The following is a 23,054-nucleotide window of genomic DNA, read 5'->3' on the forward strand; positions in this document are numbered from 1 at the left end:
CTTGCAAAGATGTCTGGGAAATGTAGTTTTTAGATTTTTACTGCTTGCGGTATTGGGGAACAGATGTTTAGAAGGACAAGGGTGATGTTGAATGTCTTTGATCACATATTCATAGTACCATTAATGTATATTTAAAAATATAATTCATATTATATTCATATGGGCCTTGAGCTTACATATTATTCTGTTGAGTATCGACACACACTATCCAGCATGGTCTACATCATCCAAATTTGAACTATCTGCATTCACACAATAGCAACTACATCATGCAGCATAACACAACTATCTCTTGCATGTAAGAATGTACTCGCCGTCTTCCCCAAAAAAGAGGACACCAAGTATTTATTTTTTTATTTTTTTTTATTTTTTTGACACCAAGTATTTCTTATGGGGTAATTACTCTGCTAGCTTATTCACAGTCTCGTTAAGATATCCTGTAAACTAAACACTAAACGAAACACTCCATCCTGTTAGTTGTCAACCCTTAAAAAGACCCATAAGGTCTTATGTATTTTTTTCCTAACCCAGTTTTCTGTTTTCACCACACACTGTGCTTTCTCTCTCACTTATGTGGGTTGGCTACATAGGTCTTTGTTGAGGCCACCGTATTCCCCAGGCTTGCTTCCACCACAGGTGTTGTATATGCCATTCCTGATGTTTCACACGAATGTAACTTCATCTAACTCACTCATACTCATCTTTTAGATCTTTAACTCAGAGATTATTTTCTCAGGAGACTTCCTCTGCCCTTATGATTAAGCCAATGTCCTTCAGTGTGTGTGTATATGCACAAATATATGTATATACACACATATAGGGATATACCCACACTCAAACAAAATCTTATCTATGTTTTCCCAGCTACAGTGCTTATGCCTTGATAATGCATTTATTTTTGCTATTTTTCTTCTCATCATTATACCTCCAGCACCTAGAAGAATGCCTAGCACATGTAAGACCCTCAAAATAAATTTTTTTTTATGAATGAAAAGGATTGCTTCTGAAATGAGTGATAAAGATTACTGACATTTGTGTCATAAACTCTATTATGTTATTATTACATATTATGTTCTTTTTTATTTTTTTAAAATATTTTATTTTTTTAAAGATTATATTTATTTATTTGAGAAAGAAAGAGTATGGGCTGGGGGAGTAGTAGCAGAGGGAGAAGGACAAGCAGTCTCTTCTGTTAGCTCTGAGCTCAACCTGGGGCCCGATTCCAGGACCTTGAGATCGTGACCTGAACAGAAACCAATAGTCCGACGCTTAACCTACTGAGTCACCTGGCACCCTTATTATGTTCTTTTTACAATTATTCTTTTCTCATGCAATGTTAGTTATGTCTCAGTAATTTCAGGAAGGATAGTCTTACAATTCATCATCTCTTAGTTATGATTTTTAAAAAGATTTTATTTATTCATGAGAGACACAGAGAGACAGGAGAGACACAAGCAGAGGGAGAAGCAGGCTCCCTGCAGGGAGCCCAATGCAGGACTTGATCCCGGGACGGTATTACTCCCTGAGCTGAAGGCAGATGCTCAACCGCTGAGCCACCCAGGCGTCCCATGATTTTTTTTTTTTTTTCATTTTGTTTTTAAGATTTTAAGTAATCTCTACACCAGTGGGGCTCAAACCCCCAGCCCCGAGATCAAAAGTCACTGACTGAGCCAGCCAGGAGCCCTTCTTAGTTCTGATTTCTAGATTGCTGCTATTCTTGATATTAGGTTAAAAAGATCACTATTTTTGATGTGATTTTATCAATGATTTATCAGTTTTGGGTTGCTCATACAATCCAACAGTTTGTAGCAATAGATTTAGAGACTTTAAGGCACAGGTGGATTCTAATTTAAAATAATTCATTTATAGCTCTCTCACTAAAGAAAGTTAAAACATAATGCTCCCAAAATTTGTTTTTAAATCAAGAGTCAGGAAGGTAAGCTGTGGGTCATGTCCCAATAAAATCAGCTATATTCAGAATATTTAAGAGCTATTTCAATAGCTTAAGGTATTTAAGGGCTTCAGTTGTGTCTCATTCATCTTTGTATTCCCAAAACCTAGCACAAGTCTGGGCATTTACACGTCAGATTTCAAAGGCTGGTCCAAGTTCATCTATTGGTACACATGAGCAATCTAATTTGGCCTCCTCATTGATTTTCTGCTGAATCAGCAATCCAGAACACAAAGGTTGTACACCACCAGATGGATATATGTATGCCTGGCTATGGTTCCTTCAAATTTCCAGTTGTTCATGGAGATGTGCCCTTAGTTTAATGATCAATGTAATACCCCAAGTGTAAGAATGTAGATAAGAAACTGTGAGGGAGGGGTTACATCTGGGCAGGTAGCCAGGCCAGCACTCAACGTTTTACCTATTGCCTTGTGAAGGCAATACTTTGCTGCACACTCACGTTCTGTTTCTTTTGGTGTCAGGCATGTTACACTTTCCTTGAAATTCATACAAGGCTTAGTTTGTATGACTGAATAGATTTGGACATTTCTCGTGTGTGTGTAATTTCAAAAATACAGGTCACGCGATAAAGGTCAAATCAGAAACAAATGACACAGATCTATCATAATTTCAGCATGGTACTGGATTGAAAATACAATATGTATCGGTAGAACAGTTCTATTGAGGCTTAACACAAGGTGGGGCAGTTCTAGTGAATCTTAACACAAATTTTCTTTGCCAAGCGTGTCATGTGGGTCAAAAATATTTTTTTGTTTTTGATTTTTTCGTTGTTTTTTTTTTTTTAAAGCAAGCTCTCCACCCAGCATAGGGCTTGAACTCATGACCCCAAGATCAAAATTCACATGCTCTACCTACTGAGGCAGTTTATTTTTATTTTACTGCTCTATAATGTTTATTGTTATGATATACAAGAAAATTGAGCAAGATACCATGTAATTTTTTTCACTTTCTGAGTCAATAGGTAGAACAATAGGTAGGCAATAGGTAGAACATTGAGCGCTGGCCTGGCCACTTGCCCAGATGTAGCCCCTCCCTCACAGTTTCTTATCTATTATCTATTATCTTATCTTATCTTATCTAGTATTCTTATTTATCAGTTTCTTATCATGATCTATTGATCATTTGTACCAATAGATGAACTTGGAACAGCCTTCGAGATCTGACATGTTAATGCCCAGACTTTAAGATATCATATTAAAACTTTTAAAAAAATATTAATTAATTTTTCTTTTAGAGAGAGAGTGAGCCAGCAGGGAGGAGCAGAGAGAGAGAGAGAGAGAATCCTAAGCAGGTTCTCCATTAGTGCAGAGCCTCATGTGGAACTTGATCTCAGGATCCTGAGATCATGACCTGAGCTGAAATGAAGGGTTGGACGCTTAACTGACTGAGCCATCCACGTGCCCCTAAGACATCATATTTAAAGGAAGAGAAGGCATGTCTGGGTGACCAGCTCAGGTCAGGATCTCAGGGTCCTGGGATTGAGCCTTGTGTTGGGTTCTGCCCTCAGTACTGAGTCTGCTTGAGATTCTCTCCCTTTCCCTCTGCCCCTTCCTCCCTGCTAAATAAATAAATAAATAAATAAATAAATAAATAAATAAATAAATAAAATCTTTAAAAAAAGAGAGAGAGAAAATTGACATTTGTAACTATTCTTTGTGTTCCTCTAAAAGTATGAGTTAATATTTTTAGTAACTTTTGCTAAATCCTTTATTTTAAAAAATACCCACTGAGGAAGACACCGGAATAGTCATTACACGCAACCTTTTGTATTTGAACATCTGCATAGTAAAGAAAACGTAGAGAATATATTTGTAAACTTGGGGTCAAAGATTTCTTAGACAAGACAAAGCACAAATCATAAAAAGATAACAAAGTAGACTTCATAAAAATGGAAAACTTCTGCTTATCAAAGATTCCATTAAGAAAGTAATGTGAAAGTGAAGTGAATAGACATTCATAGATTTGAGAAAATATGTACAATACTTACATTGAAAAAAGGGTTTTTATTAGAATATATAAAGAATTCATAGGGCCTTATAATAGCTTTTGTGTTTAGATCTATTATCCTTCTTGAAATAATTTTTGAGTACTGTGAGAGACACATCTGAAGTTAGTTTTTTTCCATATGAATATCTGGTTGTTCCAATACCTTTTGTTGAAAGAACTTCTCTTTCTCCATTGAATTACTTTGATGTGTGTAAAAAGCAATTGACCACATAACTGCATGTCTATTTCTGGGCTCTCTATTCTATTCCATTGGTCTACGTGTCTGCCCTTAAGCCAACACCACAGTGTCTTGATTACGGTAACCTTTGTAGTAGGTTTTGAAATCAGATAATGTGAATCTTCCAACTTTGTTCTCATTTTTCAAGATCATTTTGGCTATTCTGCATTCTTTTCACTTTCATACAAATTTTGTAGCTCTGTTAATTTCTACAAAAAGGAGACTTCTATGCTATGTCTGGGCTCCACGTGTTTGTGCAGTGGTTTGGAAAGTGCCTCCAGATGAAAGTCTGGGCAACTGAGGGACTCATCTCAGCAGTTCCCTTTTGTCTCATAGATTATTGTTCTGTGCTACCTGTCACCAAAAATGTGTCATCTGATGCTTCACCTATTTTGTTGGGTTTTATAGTTGATAAATCAGGATAGTTAATCTAATCCTGGGTACTCAGTCATGGTTGAAAACAGGAATCTTAGAGTTTTAACCTAGAATTCCAAACAAAATAGGAGTATATTATATGGGAAATGTGACCATTCTTACTCTCTAATTACAACAGTGCAGAACTGTAGATTAGAATGTACAATATAATACTATGTCAACAGATAAATACAATATACATGGAAGTTTAAGAAATCAAGTGAACTTTGGTGGAACAAACGTATATGGTTGTGCATGATTAGTATTTTATTTTTTGTTTGCTATTTAAATAAGTTAAATAATTTCTCTTTTATCTAGTAATTAATGAAAGTAAACAATTTAATCCTTTCCAAAACGTTGGAAATGAGTGCGGGTATTTTTGGCTAAAAGTGTATTTTGAGTATGGCTTTTTTTGCCGTTTTTTTTCTTGTGTTTAATACCAACGACAGCAGGCACTTATTTAATAAATCCACTAAATTGAGTATGTAGCAGATAGACCAGCTGGATTATAGTTTGTACTTTATTTGTGCAAACATCATTGAAAATCTCCTACTTGGGACAGAAATTTAATTCCAGCATTTAAAGCCATGAAATCACATGCTTCCTATACATCACTTAAAATTCTATAATTTAGAAAGTCAGTGAGTAGAGTTCTCTGAGTTTTGTCCCTACCTAAGTTTTTACGATATTATTTTTATCATCACATTGAAGGTACTTAATAGTGTTAAGCACATACACAAATTTATAAACGCACAAATACAAAGAGTTATGATGAGCTATCAAACGCTAAGAAGTTAAAGTAGCACAGATTTGGCTTGAAGTATGGTGAGAAATATGTCAGTTGATGGTTCCTAAAGAGTTGGTAGTGAAGTCAGCTAAGGGAAATGATGAAACTGAAATGTATTTGAGTAATTCAACATGAATTATAATTGCATATCCAGTAATTAGATAATCCAGAACTTTCTATAAGCTACAGAAATATTACCTTAAGATTTCAAAGATCATTTTATTGTTCATTATAGTTTTAAGAGTCAAATACGGACTCCAACCCAAGTGTCAGCAGTAAGGCATTAACTCTTTTCTTCCCTGCCTTAACTCCCACTTAGTACTAAAAAGAAAAATCGAAAGCCTCTTTTTACATCATTTTCTTAAACAATTTTATGTCCCTTTGCATCTAGGTGCTCCACCAAACCAATGAAAATGGAGGAAAGAAGGAAGACTGCATTGAGGAGATAATTTGAAAGTAAAATAAATAGGCGCTTATGACCAATTCAATGTTGAGGGAAAAAATGAGAAAGAGACAGGAGTGGTAGTACACTCAGACTGTCATGAATTTATTAGTTCATTTATTTAATAAACCTAGATTAAATTCCTGATTTAGCATGCCTCAGTGCTAGGAATAAAAGATGACTAGGACAAGATTCCTTTCCCTAGGAAGTAAAAACACGTTCAATGAACCACAGCACAATATAATACATTATGTTTTAATACTCTACTATGGGTATATTTAATGTACTGAGGGAAGACAGGTGAATGAACAATTAAAATTATACTAGGGAAAGCATGTGTGAGGACTCCAGAGAAGAGACAATGTTTATCTTTAATATTAAAAAAAAAATAAATCTTTCCAGGAAGAGATATGTGGCACAGAAGGTTTGGGACAGAGAAAAAAAAAAATAAACAAAGGTAGAGGGTGTGGAATGCAAGGCATGTTTGGAAAAGAGAAAATAGTTTGGCATGAGGGATTTTAAGACATGTAAGGAAAGTGGTAGGGGATGGGCCTGAAAAGCCAAGCTCTGACCATGTGGCAATAAGTTTTGTAAGTGAAGATATTTGAATTTTATCTTATAGATTATTGACAATCATTGGAGATTTTTTTTTTTTTTTTTTAAGATTTACTTATTTGTTTGAGAGAGAAAGAGAGCACAGGGGGAAGGGCACAAGGAGAAGAGAACCTCAAGCCGACTCCCCACTGAGCAGGGAGCCCGAGGCAGGGCTCCATCTCATGACTCAGAGGTCAGGACCTGAGCTGAATCAAGAGTTGGATGCTTAACTCACTGAGCCACCCAGGCGGCCCAACGGTCATTAGAGATTTTTGCAAGACGAGTAACAGGAGCAACTTATATTTTCATCCAATCACTCTGGAGGTTCGATAGATCAGAGAGGATTTCAATAATACGAGGAGTTGGTGGGACCAGAAATGACAGACAAATGGGGGAGGCTTAAGAGATAGTCTGAAAAGAGAGTACGTTGGACCTAGTAACTAACTCCTGCCTCAGTGTGGGAGGGGAGATGAGGGAACGAGACGGAATGGGGAGTGATCCTACGTACTGAAGCGGACTGTGGAAGACAAGCAGGTTTGGGGGGGAAAGTGGTGATCATACTGACTTAGATTTCCTTTTCAAGGCGTTTGAGTGGGTTGTTTTTTTAAGTGGCCTAGAGGAGACAGTTCCGAGGCTCAAAAGTTTGGGCTGAAGATAAAGGTTTGAACATCATATTGAGATTGGTCTTAAGGAAAGTCAGGAAGAAAATCGTGTTGCCCGGGGAGAGGTTGGCCTGTAAGAAAGAGAAGAAGGCTGCGAACTGACATCTTAAGAAAACATGTATTTAAAAGGTGAGCAGAAGGCGTCAGCCACAGAGCTGGGAAACCATCCAGGAGACGTAGTGAGGAAAGGAAGACCCAGGTCATGAAGTTTAGCAGAGCAGCACCCAGCAATGTCACTACACACTTCAGGGAGTTAAATCAACTGTTACCTGAGCCCGGGCTCACCACCTGGTGGACACAGGTAAGCCAGAGGACAGGAGGGAACAGGAAGGCTTTACCTGCGGTACCTACAGGATGGATAGTTCCCAAAGCAGCGTCTCCTTGAACAGTACCACGGGGGGCTTTCCAGCTAACGGTGCACACATAATCATCAAGGAGTTTGCGCAGTGGGGATTTCAGCGTGGCATTGGGGCAAAAGTCATCTTTTTTAAAGGAAATATCATTAAATCACTTACTCCGTAACAACACTTCTCAGGTAACAGGCACACACCGCACGTACTCATTTCCCGTTTAGCCTGAATTAGGAGTTTAGCTACCCGATGCTTTCCTAATATAAGTTTTTCTATGGCCAGGGAAAACAGCATTTTAAATAGCCCATCTTTCCAAAATTGAAGCGACTTTCCAAACAGGTATTTATTTAGAAAGGAAGTGGGAACAATTAAGCTTAATGACTATGAAAACAAAAACATCGCAATTATAGAAGAAGAGTTAAGTAGGAAAATTCTGAAACTATATATAAAAAAAGTTATGTGCACTGTATCAAAATACTTTTCCTATTTTGGTAATTAAATTTTTGAAATTAAAAACAAAGTAGTTCAAGCATTTCTAAATATAAAAATTTCAGATTTATATTTATTAAAAAACAAAGTGATATCAGTTCTGTTGCAGTAACCGTATATACACCAAGACAATATTTATAACGGTGGAAATACAAATAGTGAACAACTTCAAATTTCTCAATATTTTAGCACTTAAACAATCTACTTTTTTCCAGTCTTCTTTTACTGAAAAAGGCTTATTTAATTTTAAACCCAGATCAATGTATATGTTTTTGTTTTTGTTTTGTTTTTGCTTTTTTTTCTAAGACAAAAATATCTATTTAAAATAGTAGGTATCAGAAAGCTGGAAAATAACATTTACATTTGTCTAGATGCAGTAATTTTAAAAACATACAAGTTCAATGTGTAGTAGGAAAATATGCAAAAAAATACATAAGGAATTATACCCCATTAAAAAATATAAATGCACCTTGGGGCGCCTCGGTGGCTCAGTCAGTTAAGCAGCCTGATGCTTGATCTCAGCTCAGGTCTTGATCTCAGGGGTAGGGGTTCGGGCCCCACATTGGGCTCCAGGCGGGTGTGGATCCTACTAAAAAAAAAATATATATATATATATAATATATAATAAACACACATACATACACCTACAAATATTCATATGTATGTATATATATAAATACACCTCTGTTGATTATATGACTATTGAAAACTAAATATTCTGATTTAAAAGTAGCTTCCGTAAAATGTCAAAGTAGTAGTAGGCGTATTTGCTTTCCTAATGAATGAGTAAGGAAGTATTTCTGTTGCAGTCACATGGTACTACTAGGTATTTCTTAGCAAACAGGTAGTATCATACATAGAAAGGTAGGCTCTGCCCTATATTTAAGTTTTCATGTTTGCTTTCCATTAAAATGTTTTCTATAATTTAAAAGGACGACACACACCAAAGTAAAAAAAAAGAAAAACGATGTAAATTAACATCTTACACTTTTGAGACATTTCTGGAGACTTCATCCTGGGGGTTCTCCGCAACGAAGCTCTGCAAGGCCCTGCACGGAGCGAATCAGGAGGTCACCCTAACAGAACAAACAGGAACAAAGCCCCCGCCGCCACCACAGTAGTGTGACACCCGTGTGCGCCCCACAGTGAGCGGCAGTGTCCTGGGCCCGTGAGTAGGCCGTGTCGTCTCCCCCCATGGCAGGCCCTCGGACTCCCTTTCGCCCCAGTCAGTGCCTGGGTGCGGGTTTGCACCGGGCCTCACGCTCCTGTGAGGGCAGCAGGTGTGGCTCCCCAGGGCCGGGCTCAGCCCAGGCTGAAGGGACACCTGGCGGGTCAAGGCCCAGGAGGAGGAGACGGTCACTGTGCGGGGCCAGCTGCAGCCTGACAGTCCTGCGGATGCAGGTGTCACAGGCAGCGCCAGTCCCCGCGGCCCTCGGATGCTCAGCAGGGAGCTCTTGGGTGACCTGGCGGGCTATGGGGGTGGAGGGCGACAGATACCAGGGAGGCCTGTGCCGGCCCCCAGCAGCCTGGCCTCGGCCACTGGCCACGAGGGGGAGATGCCACGGTGCGTGGGGTGCGCACGGAGGCTGTGCCTGTCCCTGTGCTTGTCCCTGTCCCTATCCCTGTGCCTGTCCCTCTCCCTGTCCCTGTGCCTGTCCCTGTCCCTGTGCCTGTGCCTGTCCCTGTCCCTGAGCCTGTCCCTGTCCCTGTGCCTGAGCCTGTCCCTATCCCTGAGCCTGTCCCTGAGCCTGTCCCTGTCCCTGAGCCTGTCCCTGTGCCTGTCCCTGTGACTGTGCCTGAGCCTGTCCCTGTGCCTGTGTCTGTCCCTGTCCTTGTCCCTGTCCTTGTCCCTGTGCCTGTGCCTGTCCCTGTGCTTGTCCCTGTGCCTGTGCCTGTCCCTGTCCCTGTGCCTGTCCCTGTCCTTGTCCCTGTGCCTGTCCCTGTGCTTGTCCCTGTCCCTATCCCTGTGCCTGTCCCTCTCCCTGTCCCTGTGCCTGTCCCTGTCCCTGTGCCTGTGCCTGTCCCTGTCCCTGAGCCTGTCCCTGTCCCTGTGCCTGAGCCTGTCCCTGTCCCTGAGCCTGTCCCTGTGCCTGTCCCTGTGCCTGTGCCTGAGCCTGTCCCTATCCCTGAGCCTGTCCCTGAGCCTGTCCCTGTGCCTGTCCCTGTGCCTGTGTCTGTCCCTGTCCTTGTCCCTGTCCTTGTCCCTGTGCCTGTGCCTGTCCCTGTGCTTGTCCCTGTGCCTGTGCCTGTCCCTGTCCCTGTGCCTGTCCCTGTCCTTGTCCCTGTGCCTGTCCCTGTGCTTGTCCCTGTGCCTGTCCCTATCCCTGTGCCTGTCCCTGTCCTTGTCCCTGTCCCTGTCCCAGCAGGAGGGGGGCGAGGGCCTCCAGGGCTCTGAGGATGCCGCCCACAGCTCTGCCCCTCGCTCTCCGGCTAAGGGCTGCACCTGTGCTGTTGGGGCTGCACCTGTGCTGTTGGGGCCGCACCGGCTTCTGCCCAGTGCTGGGGGCGGGGCGGGGGCAGACCGGGGCCCAGGCCTCCTGCGCTCCTGCAGCACGGGGCCGGGAAGGTGAGCATCGCCTGCGAGGGCAGAGCACAGGGCGACGGCCCCGGGGGGCAAGACTCAGCATCCTGACTCTGGCCTGGGCGGTAGGAGGGGCCGAGATCCTGCAGAGAGAGCTCAGGGTCGGGGGCACAGGTGCTGAGATCCCCCAAAGAGAGGTCAGGGTGGGGTGGGGAGGGCAGGTGCCGGGAGGCCTGTGCGCTGGTCCTGCATCCAGGCTGCCGAACCCTGGAGAAGGGACCAAGCGGGAAGCAGGGTGGTTGTCAACATCCTACCAAGGACAGGGGGGTCTGCGGCAGAGAATCCCTGCTGCTCTGATTTGCCGGGCGCTCTCTCCTTTATACTCTGGGCTAAAAATCTGGATGGGTGCAAAGGCCACCTGCCCTCAGCAAAGGGCAGGGTGAAGGGGTCATTCCCGGCTTTGGAAATGCATGTATTTTAAATATTTAAACATTGCTCACTGATTACAATAGTGCTGAAAACCTAGGAAACGGCTGCTAGAGTGTTTCCCCTTTTCTCTGGTTTTCCTAACAGGCATGTGTCATTCTATTTGAGGATATTGGGAGACCATTCTCCACACCTGTGTTTAACGACTGTCTATACCTATGGGTATCCTCTCTTGAGATGCTTATAAATTCGCACTTCGGAATACGTCTTGGACTGAATCAATTTGACAGAAATGATGAAACATATTTGAAAAACATTCATTTTCAAGTGTGAAATAGATCCCATATTCTAGAGGCACCTCTCAGTAGTTACGTACAAATCTAACTGAATGATTGAGGTCATGCAATCCTGCAATTAAAGTATTAATAGGCTTTTAGTCACATTGAAATTTGTGCCTTCCAGATGCTTCCAAGCATAGTTGTGATGATATCTTATTTTGAATTGGCAACGTCCCGCATTTTTTTTTAAGTTAGCAGAATTTAATTGATTTGAGAATTATTTCTATGTTTGATATTTGGATGAGAATGACAAATACCTCTTGTCCAGAATAACATTTTAATGCAAATTTCTCATGATAGAGTGTTCTGTGATGCCAAATGTTGCTCTTAGCTATTTTCTACAAGAGAGCATATTTGTGATTTCCATCAGTAAAATTATTTTACATTTTTTAAAATGTTGGTTCGCTTTATGCCAATGCAGACGGAAGATAGACTTTACTAATGTATTGTAAAAAAAAAAAAAAATTCACTGTTTAGCGTTTCTACAGAGAAATTACCAAATAAAGCAATCTCGGTAAAGACTATTTTGGACAATGAGGTTCAAAATATACCTATACAACTTTTTAAATAAACATTAATGTCATCATGATAGTGGTTTCTTGAGGATATATATATATATATATATATATCTACTTTTTTTATGATGTGGAAAGAGACTGCATAAAGACAGAAATACATGAGTTCCAGTCCTAAATCTGTCATTTATCAGTATGATCTTGAATAAGTCACTTAATATCTTTGTTTTCAGTTCTATCATGTGTGCCGGGGATAATAAAACCTTTTTCATAATCTATTGTGAGGATTAAATAAATGAATATATGAAATTATTCTGGTATAGACTCTAGAAATAGTAGGTATTCATTTTATATGTACATTTTCTTTATTCTTTTGTTCTAGTTGCAAAGTCTATTAGGTAATGGGTAAATGTAAAAATATGTTGCAAGAGAAGGAAAAACTTGTGTGATTTTGTGCCAAGTTATTTCAGCCATGCAATTTTGTGGATGGATGTAGTTGGTTTAGGACTCTGGAGTATCTATCTCTAAACAAAAATTTATTATGTGCGATTTTTTTTAATTTTTTTTAATTTTTTTAATGTGTGATTTCTTGACCAATTTTATTGCTAGAATTCCTTGTTTTATGGAAAACCATTATGTAAAATATTGAATTCAAAGTAGGGGCCAAATGAAGGACAGCATGATGATGATGATGATGATGATGATGATTTTGATGATGAGGATGACGATCTGAATGCCTTTACAGATACCTAAGATTCGCAATTCTCTTTAGCTCCCAGCATTTCCTGTTGTCTTAATGGCCAGCTTCCCTCTTTTATAGTAGCTGAATAGTTCTTGTAAATATTTGTTTGTTGTCTGTGACTTCAAGCATTCATCCTAAGGATCTATTATTAGGCAAGACAATTCCCTTTCCTGAGTTATGAGTGGAATGTGGAAATTGCCTACCAGAGAGTCAGCTACAGTAATAAAAACTCAGATACTTGTGCTCGTCTGCTACTTTCAAAGGCCAAAGAAATAGTAGTACTAACACAAATAATAGCTGATTATATCAAAACAGAAAAGGGCAAAACAAATCAACTTCACCTAAATAGATAAAAATGATCTAGTTTGCTTTTCAGCTTCAGAATGGTAGCATCCTTCCCTCTGTAAATAGCATTATTTTCAGCATGGCCTATTTTGTGACATGTCTATATCTAAGCCAGGAATCATAGAAATCTTAGGATTCAAAAGTTTCAATTCCAGATCCTCTGAAAACTGATAGAATTCTGTTGAATTCTTGGAGATTGTACCTTCAATGGCAGGGACAACTTTTCTTAAAAATGTTTTCTTTCTCTTTAGTTTGAAAATGATAGGTTCCAAATGCTTTGATTTTCATTGCAATTCTCACAAATTTAAGAAAAAGTAAATGTTCTCATAACATATACCTAAGCATGAACCTAAAATTCAGATTTTGTTTACTTGTTTTGCAAAATTGGTGTATATTACCTACTAATGTAATCATTGAATCTTTAGTTCATATTTGCTCAAGATTAAACATACCATAATTGGAGCATGTCCCAATATAATGATGTTTGGCATTACATCTAGTCTCCTAGTGCTTCCTGGATTTCTTTTCATGCTTATTTTACTGTACTTTTTTTTTTTTTTTTTTAAATCTTCTTATGTTTGCCTTCAAATAAGATAGAGTATGGATAATAAACTGAGGTGAATCCAGATGCCTTAGTAATATAAAGGGCATTAGATTCCACCAACTTAAAAACAACTTTATATAAAGGGCATTAGATTCCACCAACTTAAAAACAACTTATGATTTGGGATCAAATCATAGGTAGGTTAGTTTAAAAGCACTGACATGTCGGGGTGCCTGGCTGGCTCAGCGGGGAGAGCATGCAACTCTTGATTTAGGGTTGTGAGTTAAAGCCCCATGTTGGGCTCAGAGCTTGCTTTTAAAAAAAAGTGCTGACATGTTATCTAATCATCTGTTATGAAACGGCAGGTACCAGAGCAATTCTAGAGACTCGTTTCTGTTGACACTTTGAGGACACCGGGGGAAAAGTGTGATTGTCAGTTATTTCATTTTGTAACTTTTGTGAAAGACCTGCTGTTTTTTCTTTCTTTCTTTTTTTTTTTTTTTCCTTTTTGGTGTAGCTCAGGGATCATTCTAAGTAGCTCCAAACATGGCTCTCACATCATGCAACCACTTCCAGCTATACTATTTCCCTTATTCTCCATTTATGTGATTTTCTTTCCCCCAAGATACTTCAGGTTCTCTTACCTCATTAAGCAGTCACAACATTCATATATAGACATAATTTTATTCCTTCATTTGCTCAAAACCTGTATATTGAATATTCTTCTATTTTTTGAGGCAGGCACTGGAGATGCAAAGCCTAATAAAGTATGGTCCACAGACAACCAACTGTACAGGGTGAGAAGTTCTGATAAGAATCTGTGACAGGATCTGCAGTTGCAGCAGGAGGGCATATGTCATCTACGGTGGGATTCTCAACTTCAGCTGTACATCAGAATCGCCCGGGGAGGTGCTGAAAATCCCTACGCCCAGGTGGCATCCCCATCCAACTAAGTCAGAATCTCTGAGGGTGGCTCCCAGGCCTCAGTTTTATTTTTAGAGTTTCCAAGTGATTCTAATGTCAGCCAAGTTTGAGAACCACACAGGTCAAGATATTTGGAGATGGGGTCCCAGAAGATCTGAGACTTGAGTTTTATTTGGATGTATGCAGAGATTAGGGGATGCCATACCAGGGAGAAAGGGCATCTTTTGAAGAGGCAAAGGGTGATGAAGCGCCATGACAGGTTTAGGCAGCTCAACAGGTATTCAGTACCGGAGAAGGGAAAACAGTGAGAAGGGAAGTAGTCATAAAAGACCTCGACCTATTTATTTTCAACAGAAATGCTGGTCATTGTCCGAGACAAACTGGGCATAGGAAATGGGGAATGAAGTTAGAAAGGAGTAGAAGAATAAAGACAGGAGACTTAGTAGTTCCAATGATCAAAGGCCGAGGGGCTGCTTGAGGCATGAAGGTAGAAAACATTTTGATTCATGTAGGTCACGATCAATATTCAATGTTGAAATCAGACTTAGGATTAATGTTTCTAGACAATCGTTTCCTCTTGTGGAATTTCATGGTGTGGATTGGGGTTGCGGGGGGTGGGTACTGCCTGGCAAAGGGGGCCGAAGGAACTAGGAGGGGGGTCCATGTCCTCTGTTACCAGACCAGCTGGATCAGGACTCAGGCATGGGGTCAGAGACCTGGTCTGAGGAGCAGATAGTGAAGTGGTTGTTGGCTGCTCACTTGGAAACCGGGGTTTAGAATCCTTCCTTCCCATACGTCTCTGCTGCTCCTTAACCCTGCTTTCTGCTTCCGTCTCCTACACATCTAGTCTGAGTGGGGGGAGGTGGGGAGACCGTTGACCTATTTGTAAACCTCATTTATCACCGAGGAAGAAACTTCTAATATAGTGTTGGCCATACAAGATTTTCTCTGATTTGGGGGAGTAGATGTGGTTAAGCTTAAAAAAAAAAAAAAAAAAAGAAGCACGCTATCATTACCCAAAGATGGAGGTACATGGAGATGGAGACTCACACACCTATTTGCTTCTTTTAGGAGATTCCATCATAAGAGCTCTGGTTTGCTTTTGCCAAAGGGCATCTCTCTCACATGGGATGGAGCTCGTAGCCACAGAACAGAAATAACCAATTGGCCACAGAGGGCTGAATCGAACCCCTCCCTCAGGTTGATTCACCTGGAGTAAACAGGCAGACTTAACTGATTAGCAGCTGGCGAGGGTTCATAGATATGCGAGCACCCAGGAACTAGGAGGAGGTGGTACCTTCCTGTATCTGCAACCACATACCCTGCCCATCACTCGTTACATCACTTGGCCCACTCGCTCTACTTTTATTTGTGACAGCACTTCCACCAGTATTCCTGGATCCCACCCCCTTGCAAGATTTTGACTCTATCATTACCCACCTTGCTTCCTTATTAGCGATTTCCTTTTCCCTGCTGGACCTTTACCAACGATCACTCACAGATTTGACATCTTTAAAATAAAATAACCCTCCCTGACCTCACGTTCCCCTCCCCTCCAGGTACCACTCTGAGTTTTCTTATCTTCTTTATCTTAACCCATTGGTTGTCTCCATGTTTCTTAACCCTTTTAGGAAGGGCTCTCTCTATCACTTCTTTCTATGACTTGACCTCAAGTTTCTCCTGAACGCACTCCAATAAGACTTTCATTATCTCTCTTCCTCTATTGGTCCCTTTTGCAAAGGTCATTAATAACTTGCAAACTGCCCAAATCAATGGCCAGATCTTGGTTCTCATCCTACCTGACGTTAGGAGCAGTATTTGGCAACAACTTGAACCCTCTCTTCCTTGGGCTGAGGGTACCGTTCTCATTTGGTTTTACCCTCATTGGCCGTACCCTTCCCACTCTCCCTTGCTTTTATATCCTTTCCCTAACTTCTCTGTTGCTCCTCATTCCTTCTCAAGTTATACCCATTCTCCAGGTCCTCTTATCCAGTCCCCGGACTTTGATTTCCGTCAACGCACTAACTCAACCTTACATCTCCAGGCTTTCCTAGGAGTTCTAGACTCACTTATCAAACTGTCTTCTTTCAAAATCTCCATGTTAACCTCCAATAGATACCTGGTGCCTCAAACAGGAATCCTTCACCTGCATCACTTCTTCCCCAGGGTTCCCTTACCTCAATTGTTGGATTATAACTCTTATAATTGATAGAGTTTATGGCAGCTCTTGGCTACCTCTTTGATCTGTTCGCTGCTCTTCCTCTTGACTCTTTATACTAGTATTGCTCTCCTTCCTGTTTTTGGACATGCCCGGCACACTCCCACCGCAGGGCCTTTGCACTTTCAGCTCCCACTCCCTGGATTGTGTTTCCACCAGGTAGTCATGAGGCTTACTTCCTTACTTTCCTTCAGGTCTCTGCCCAAATGTTATTTCTTTAGAAAGCTTTTTTTTTTTTTTTTTAATATTTTATTTATTCATGAGAAACACAGAGAGACAGAGAGGCAGAGACACAGGCAGAAGGAGAGGCAGGCTCCATGCAGGGAGCCCGATGTGGGACTCGATCCTGAGACTCCAGGATCATGCCCTGGGCTGAAGGCAGCGCTAAACCGCTGAGCCACCTGGGGATCCCCAAAAGCTTTTCTTGTTAACTCTAAAAATAAAAGCTTTTGAACATAGTTCTCTATTCTATTTCTGTTTTATTTTTCTTTGAAAAATTTATCACTGCCTGAGACTGTTATCTATTTCCTTTTTGACTGCTTTTTTTTTCTTTTTTTTTTTTTTTTTTGAGTTTTTATTTAAATTCCGGCTAGCTAACATACAGTGCAATATTAGTTTCAGGCCTTTCTTACTAAAAGAAAGCTCTCAGAGGGCGGGGATTTTGTCTGTATTGTTCCCACCCTCATTATTAGCATTTAGAATAGTGTCTAGTCAGGAGCTCAGTGAGTGTCTGTTGATTGCTGATCAAATGAGTGAAAGAGCTGTTTATGAAATTAGATTCTCCTGAGATAAGAATGAATCATTTTGTGTCAGAATGATCTGATGTAGTTTCTTGAATTTCAGAAGACTTTTTAACTATGATTATGTGAAAACCATTATTCTTAGGCTTGCGCTAGAGTTGTATTTGATATGCCTCATAAACAAATTTCCAAGCAATGTGGCAAATTGTTCTTTATCTTATTCCAATAATTACTCTGGTATTTAAACTGAAACAGGGTACATTAATCTCCTTTGTTTTCTCAGCATTTGACTTTGTTATATGGCCAACAGTTCTCCACTCCCTCTGTTTTCCCACTGCCCCTTTAACCCAACAATGATGCATAGAACACAAAGGAGAAAGTGGGAGCAATCAGACTCTAGTGACACATTCTGTGTTCTGCATCAATGGATAGGTTTTAAAGGGAACAGAAGATGAGTTGTATTTTTCCCAAACTGCCTAATTTATAGAGCTAATCTGAGAAAAACGAGTTGGCACACAATTGTAAGGTTAGCTGACAAAGCAGATGGTTGGAGTGGTTTCTACATCTTCTACATTAAGATGTCATTTTAAGAATTAGTGCTGTACATTGGGGCACCGGGGTGGCTCAGCGGTTGAGCACCTGCCTTCGGCCCAGGGAGTGACCCTGGGGTCCCGGGATCGAGTCCTGCATTGGGCTCCCTGCAGGGAGCCTGCTTCTTCCTCTGCCTGTGTCTCTGCCTCTCACTGTGTGTCTCTTGTGAATAAATAAATAAATATTAAAAAAAAATTAGTGCTATATATAATAAAATTCCGAGTTTGGAGGCTTGTCTTTTTCATGAAAACCTGAAACCGGAGCCATTTATTTTGGCCGTTGTCAACATAAATCCCCTGGCTCACAGTATGTTAGTGATCAGAAATGGCCCTTTGAGTGAGTGCTTGTGCATCGAGAGCCTTTGAGAAATGTATCAGTTCTGCGTTGTCTTTGATAAACAGGTGAGGTGACAAGGAGAACTAAAAGCATGAAAATGAGTAAAGCTTAGAAAACAGTAAAAATATTTACCACCGTAAGACCGCTTATTATGCAGTGCTTCCATTTCTACAGTTTGTATTTTTAGATGTGTAAGGGTACAGTTTTATTTCCAAATTAAATAACACACGATGAGTAATGCAACATAGAATTGATTTCATCCATCAGCTTAACTGGGAAGTATTAGCGATGCCACGTTGATAAATAGCGTCTAATCAAAGGAAAAGCACCCAATTGCTGATTTCAATGGCTCAGATGATAATAAATCCTCAATCCAGGCTAGAAATCTGTGATGTTCCTAAGCAACGGCAGTCCTCCAGTGACTTCATTACGATCATGTTAATGTGTGTTTTTTCTCAAGGGTCGTTTGAGAAGCAAACTATAACCATTATGAATACCGGGACTACGGGGAAAATCCCAAATACCGTATTATTTTGATATTATAAATAGTTCTATGCATAACAACAGAGTATATGAGGTTTACAATGATATTTAGGGCTCGGGGGCTCTTTCGGTGGAGTGATTCATGAGCTCTCTAACCTCAGGCTGGGGACGTATTTGTAATCTACTTCACTTTTTATAATTCATTTTGGGCTGGAAAGACTCTCAGGTTACACTTTCAAGGTTTCACAGGTGTAATAGCTTGTGATGTGTTTGTGATTCTGGTGATGAGTTTAAATATTAAAACTGCAGCTCTCCTGATGTTCACTCGGGATAAGCCACTGACGACTAAAGAGGGAGGGTGGCTGTCTGCTTATGAAGACGCTCTCTATAATTTAGGAGTTGCGATCCACGTAAAGAACATTCCACCTTCAACATCTTAATGGTTATCTGAAGCTCCTTATTTTCTAGTGATGAGACCCACAGTTAAATATAATTTAAACACTGACAGGTAGTGAGAGACGTTAGAAACATCAAAACTTCCGTATCCAGTATGCAAACCTTGGCCGCGTGTGCCCTTATCTCAGTGACTCTGGCATTCAAAATATACTGGGCTCAACAAAGGAAATCTCCTCCCCGCTTTTTCTTCATGATAAAAACCCTCATCATATGGGACCGGCCCTCTCACTGACTTTTTAAGTGTATAGTACACCGTTGTGACTATAAGCATAGTGTTGTTTAAGGATCTCTAGAATGTGTTGTTTAAGGATCTCTAGAATGTTTTCATCTTTTTTTTTTTTTTTTTTAAAGATTTTATTTATTTGAGAGAGAGAGAAAGAGAGACAGACTCACTGCTGAACAGGGAGCCGGACACGGGGCTCCATCCCAGGACCTGGGGCACGACTGGAGCAGAAGGCAGACACTTAACCGACCGAGCCCCCCATGTGCCCCTGTTTTCATCTTTCAAATCTCAGTGTATTAGTCAGGATTCCTCAGAGCAACAGATAAGAGGTATCCACGTCTTTAAATTACGTATATCATGAAGAGATGTATTATAAGGAATTGCCTCAGGTGAGCACGGAGGCCGGGAGGTCTCAGGATCTGCAACTGGAGACCCCAGGAGAGCAGATTTAGTCCCAGTCTGAGTCCAAAGGCTTCAGTGAGGAGTGTTTTCTTCTTATGGGTTTTGGGTAACCACGGGGCAGGAAATATATAAGTACGCCAAGGTTAAGTAATATTTGTCAACAGTTCCTGGAAAACATTTTTCCAGTCTGTATGTTTGCTGTTATTTATACTTAACATAAGTATAGCAATACCAGGTATGTATTAGTTCCCACACAGTATGGTTAATTTCTAGGTGATCATAATGAGAAGATATTTTTAAAAATGCAATAACAGATGGGTAGGGAGAATATGGAATCAAGTTTGTCACAGTGTATTTCTCTAATCCTCCAATTCTATTTCTTTCTATTTTCTCTTACCCACCATGAAGGGTACTTGCCAACCTTTGACATATTTAGTTTATATGACCTAAAGTTGCTCAGGGGAGAAATTTATTTCGAGTGCCTGACTGTGGGAGGTCAGAGTCCGCTGACGTCAGACGTGTCCTATGAACTGTCCTAGAGCTTCAAGCCTTCAAAGAATCTGTGTCTTTACTTAAACATATTAACCAGCATGGATAATCATCAAACAGCAGGAGAAAGAGTCCACTTTTTAAATGTAAAATGACAAATTAATTAGGTGACATAAGAAAAAGAAAAGAAAGAGAAAAAAACCTCCAGAATCAGGAAGCAGTACTAGCAGTTTTCTTTATGATTCTGGAAGTCTTAATCTGCAGTACGGCTGTCAATATATTTTTATCTGTTAATTTGTTGAAGATAATTTTATCGTTCAAAGTGAAGGAAAACAAAGAAAGAGCTTAGAGACGTGGACAGAAATCTGAAAAAAAAAAAAAAAGATCAGAGTAAAAGTTCCAGAGAATGATCAGTAATTGAAATATTTAACACTTTACTACACTAATTTGCATATATGCATATGTATGTGTATATATTTGGGGTGAATGTAACTCTCTACATTTGCAAGAATGTATGTTTACTTTTCTCTGTTATTACGTTTATACGAGGTGGAAAATGAAAAACGCATTTTAACTGTTAATCAATTTGTTTATTGATGCAATAGCAATTAGGATCTGATCCTCTAAGTGTGGTTTGTGGGTCAGCAGTGACCGTCATCTGGGAATTTGGAAGAAAAATACAATCTGAAGCCTCACCCAAGGTTTACTGAATAGAGCCTCTATCTCATGATTTGTATGCACATTCAAGTTTCCTAAGTGCCCTTTCAGGACACTTGATTTGGGAATGGCAAGGAAGATGGCGAGGGGACACTTTCGGCAGGTACTGTGGCAGTCCAGGTGAATGATACCCAAGGCACAGGTAACATGGAGGTTAAGTGTGAAAACAAACTGAGGACAGTTACAAATTTCTCCACCATCTGGGGAAATTTGATAAATAATTCTTGAGTAGAGTTCATTCTCAAGTGTTCTTTTGCAATGGATCTGAGGTGAAGCCTAGATATGAGTGTTGTTATTATTATTTTTAAATTTTATTTACCCATGAGAGACAGAGAGAGAGAGAGAGAGAGAGAGAGGCAGAGACACAGGCAGAGCGAGAAGCAGGCTCCCTGTGGGGAGCCCAACGCGGGACTCAATCCCAGGATCTTGGGGTCATGACCTGAGCCCAAGGCAGATGCTCAACCACTGAGCCCCCTGGGTGCCCCAGGTATGAGTATTATTTAAAAGCGGCCTTCCAATTATGGAAAGAGCCCAAATGTCCATCGACTGATAAATGGAGAAAAAAGATGTGGGATATATACACAGTGGGATATTTCTCAGCCATCAAGAAGTGAAATCTTGCCATTTGCAGTGGCGTAGATGGGCCTAGAGGGTATTATGCTGAGTGAAATCAGAGAAAGACAAATACCATATGATTTCACTCGTATGTGGAATTCAAGAAAAACAGATGAACAGAGGGGAAAGAAAAAAAGGAGAGGGATGCAGAGTATAAGAGACTCACTCTTACCTAGAGAGAACAAACCGAGGGCTGCCAGAGAGGAGGTGGGGGGAGGGGCTAGGTGGGTGACGGGCATTAAGGGGGGCACCTGTGATGAGCACTGGGTGTTGTATGTTAAGTGATGAATCACTGAATTCTATCCCTGAAACCGATATTGCACGAACCAGGATGTAAATAAAAACTTAAAAAAAAAGCTCCCCTGACAGTTCTAAACATGCAGCTAATGTCGAGAAGCGCTGCTCTATGGGTTGGAAGCTTTGAATTAAGCTATACGTCTCCTCTTTATCAAGCAGAATAAAGGTAACTGAGGAGGAGACATGATAGTAACACAAAGTGAATTAGTTTCTTAATCATGCAAAAAAAAATCACTATTTATTTTTAAAGTTTTTTTTTTTGAAATTTATTTATGAGAGAGAGAGAGAGGCAGAGACACAGGAAGAGGGAGAAGCAGGCTCCATACAGGGAGCCCGACGCAGGACTCGATCCTGGGTCTCCAGGATCAAGCCCTGGGCTGAAGGCGGCGCTAAACCGCTGAGCCACCCGGGCTGCCCCCAAAAAATCACTATTTAAAAGCTTTAATTTACCTTTTATTTATTTTCAGGAAATAAGCCTTGCTTATTTGGGTCTTAAACTACCAAATAAGGTTTGTTTTTTTTCCTTCCGATTTCACTGTATGGAGTTTTCTTTCAGCCTGTCATGACTTAAATAGATTTTCTTTTTTTAAAAAAAATACTTTATGTATTTACTTGAGAGAGAGAGAGAGAGAGAGAGAGAGAGCGCAGGAGCAGAGGGAGGGGCAGAGGAGGAAGCCGACTCCCCGCTGAGCAGGGAGCCCTGCTTGCCCTGAGCCGCAGGCGGAGGCTTAGCTGACTGAGCCACCCAGGTGCCCCAGATACATTGTCCTCAATATATTGCCTTATTTAAAAAACATTGTTTCCTGTGGGGATCACAAGGCATGAATATTATGTATCTAATTGTGAAATCAAAGTTTTTGTTAAGAGACAAACACTTCATTAAAAAGTGAATAGTTGGTGCTCCTGGGGGGCTCATAGGCTAGTGTCTGACTCTTGGTTTCAGCTCAGGGTCATGATCTCGGGGTTAAGGGATCCAGCCCGAGTGGGGACCGGAGCCCTACACACAGGGCAGACTCAGCTTAGGATTCTCTCTCTCCCTCTGTCCCTTCCTCACCCTCCCCCGGAAGGAAAAAAAAATAGTCCATGATTTCAATACATTAGTATTTTCTTGCTCATTTTTATTATGAAGTCATTATAAATTGATAATGTTTTTCCGTATGAACACTGGGCTCAGTATTATCTTTTTGCACATTTCTCC

At 40.6% G+C, this 23,054-nt stretch overlaps 1 long non-coding RNA gene across 5 annotated transcripts in view; it reads left to right on the plus strand.

Moving 5' to 3' along the window:
• The window catches only part of LOC140624082 (uncharacterized), a 55,396-nt gene that overhangs the window by 29,983 nt on the left and 2,359 nt on the right, over positions 1-23,054 (plus strand). For 3 of the 5 annotated variants that reach the window (XR_012023619.1, XR_012023618.1, XR_012023616.1), the window contains one exon: positions 19,465-21,431. This is a non-coding gene — a long non-coding RNA (uncharacterized lncRNA). Of the gene's footprint in view, positions 1-5,788; positions 6,171-19,464; positions 21,432-23,054 lie in introns of those variants that run through there. The other 2 variants (XR_012023617.1, XR_012023620.1) reach the window with 2 other exon arrangements.

This window comes from Canis lupus, chromosome 34 (genome assembly GCF_048164855.1).
Source record: "Canis lupus baileyi chromosome 34, mCanLup2.hap1, whole genome shotgun sequence".
Classification (NCBI taxonomy): domain Eukaryota; kingdom Metazoa; phylum Chordata; class Mammalia; order Carnivora; family Canidae; genus Canis; species Canis lupus.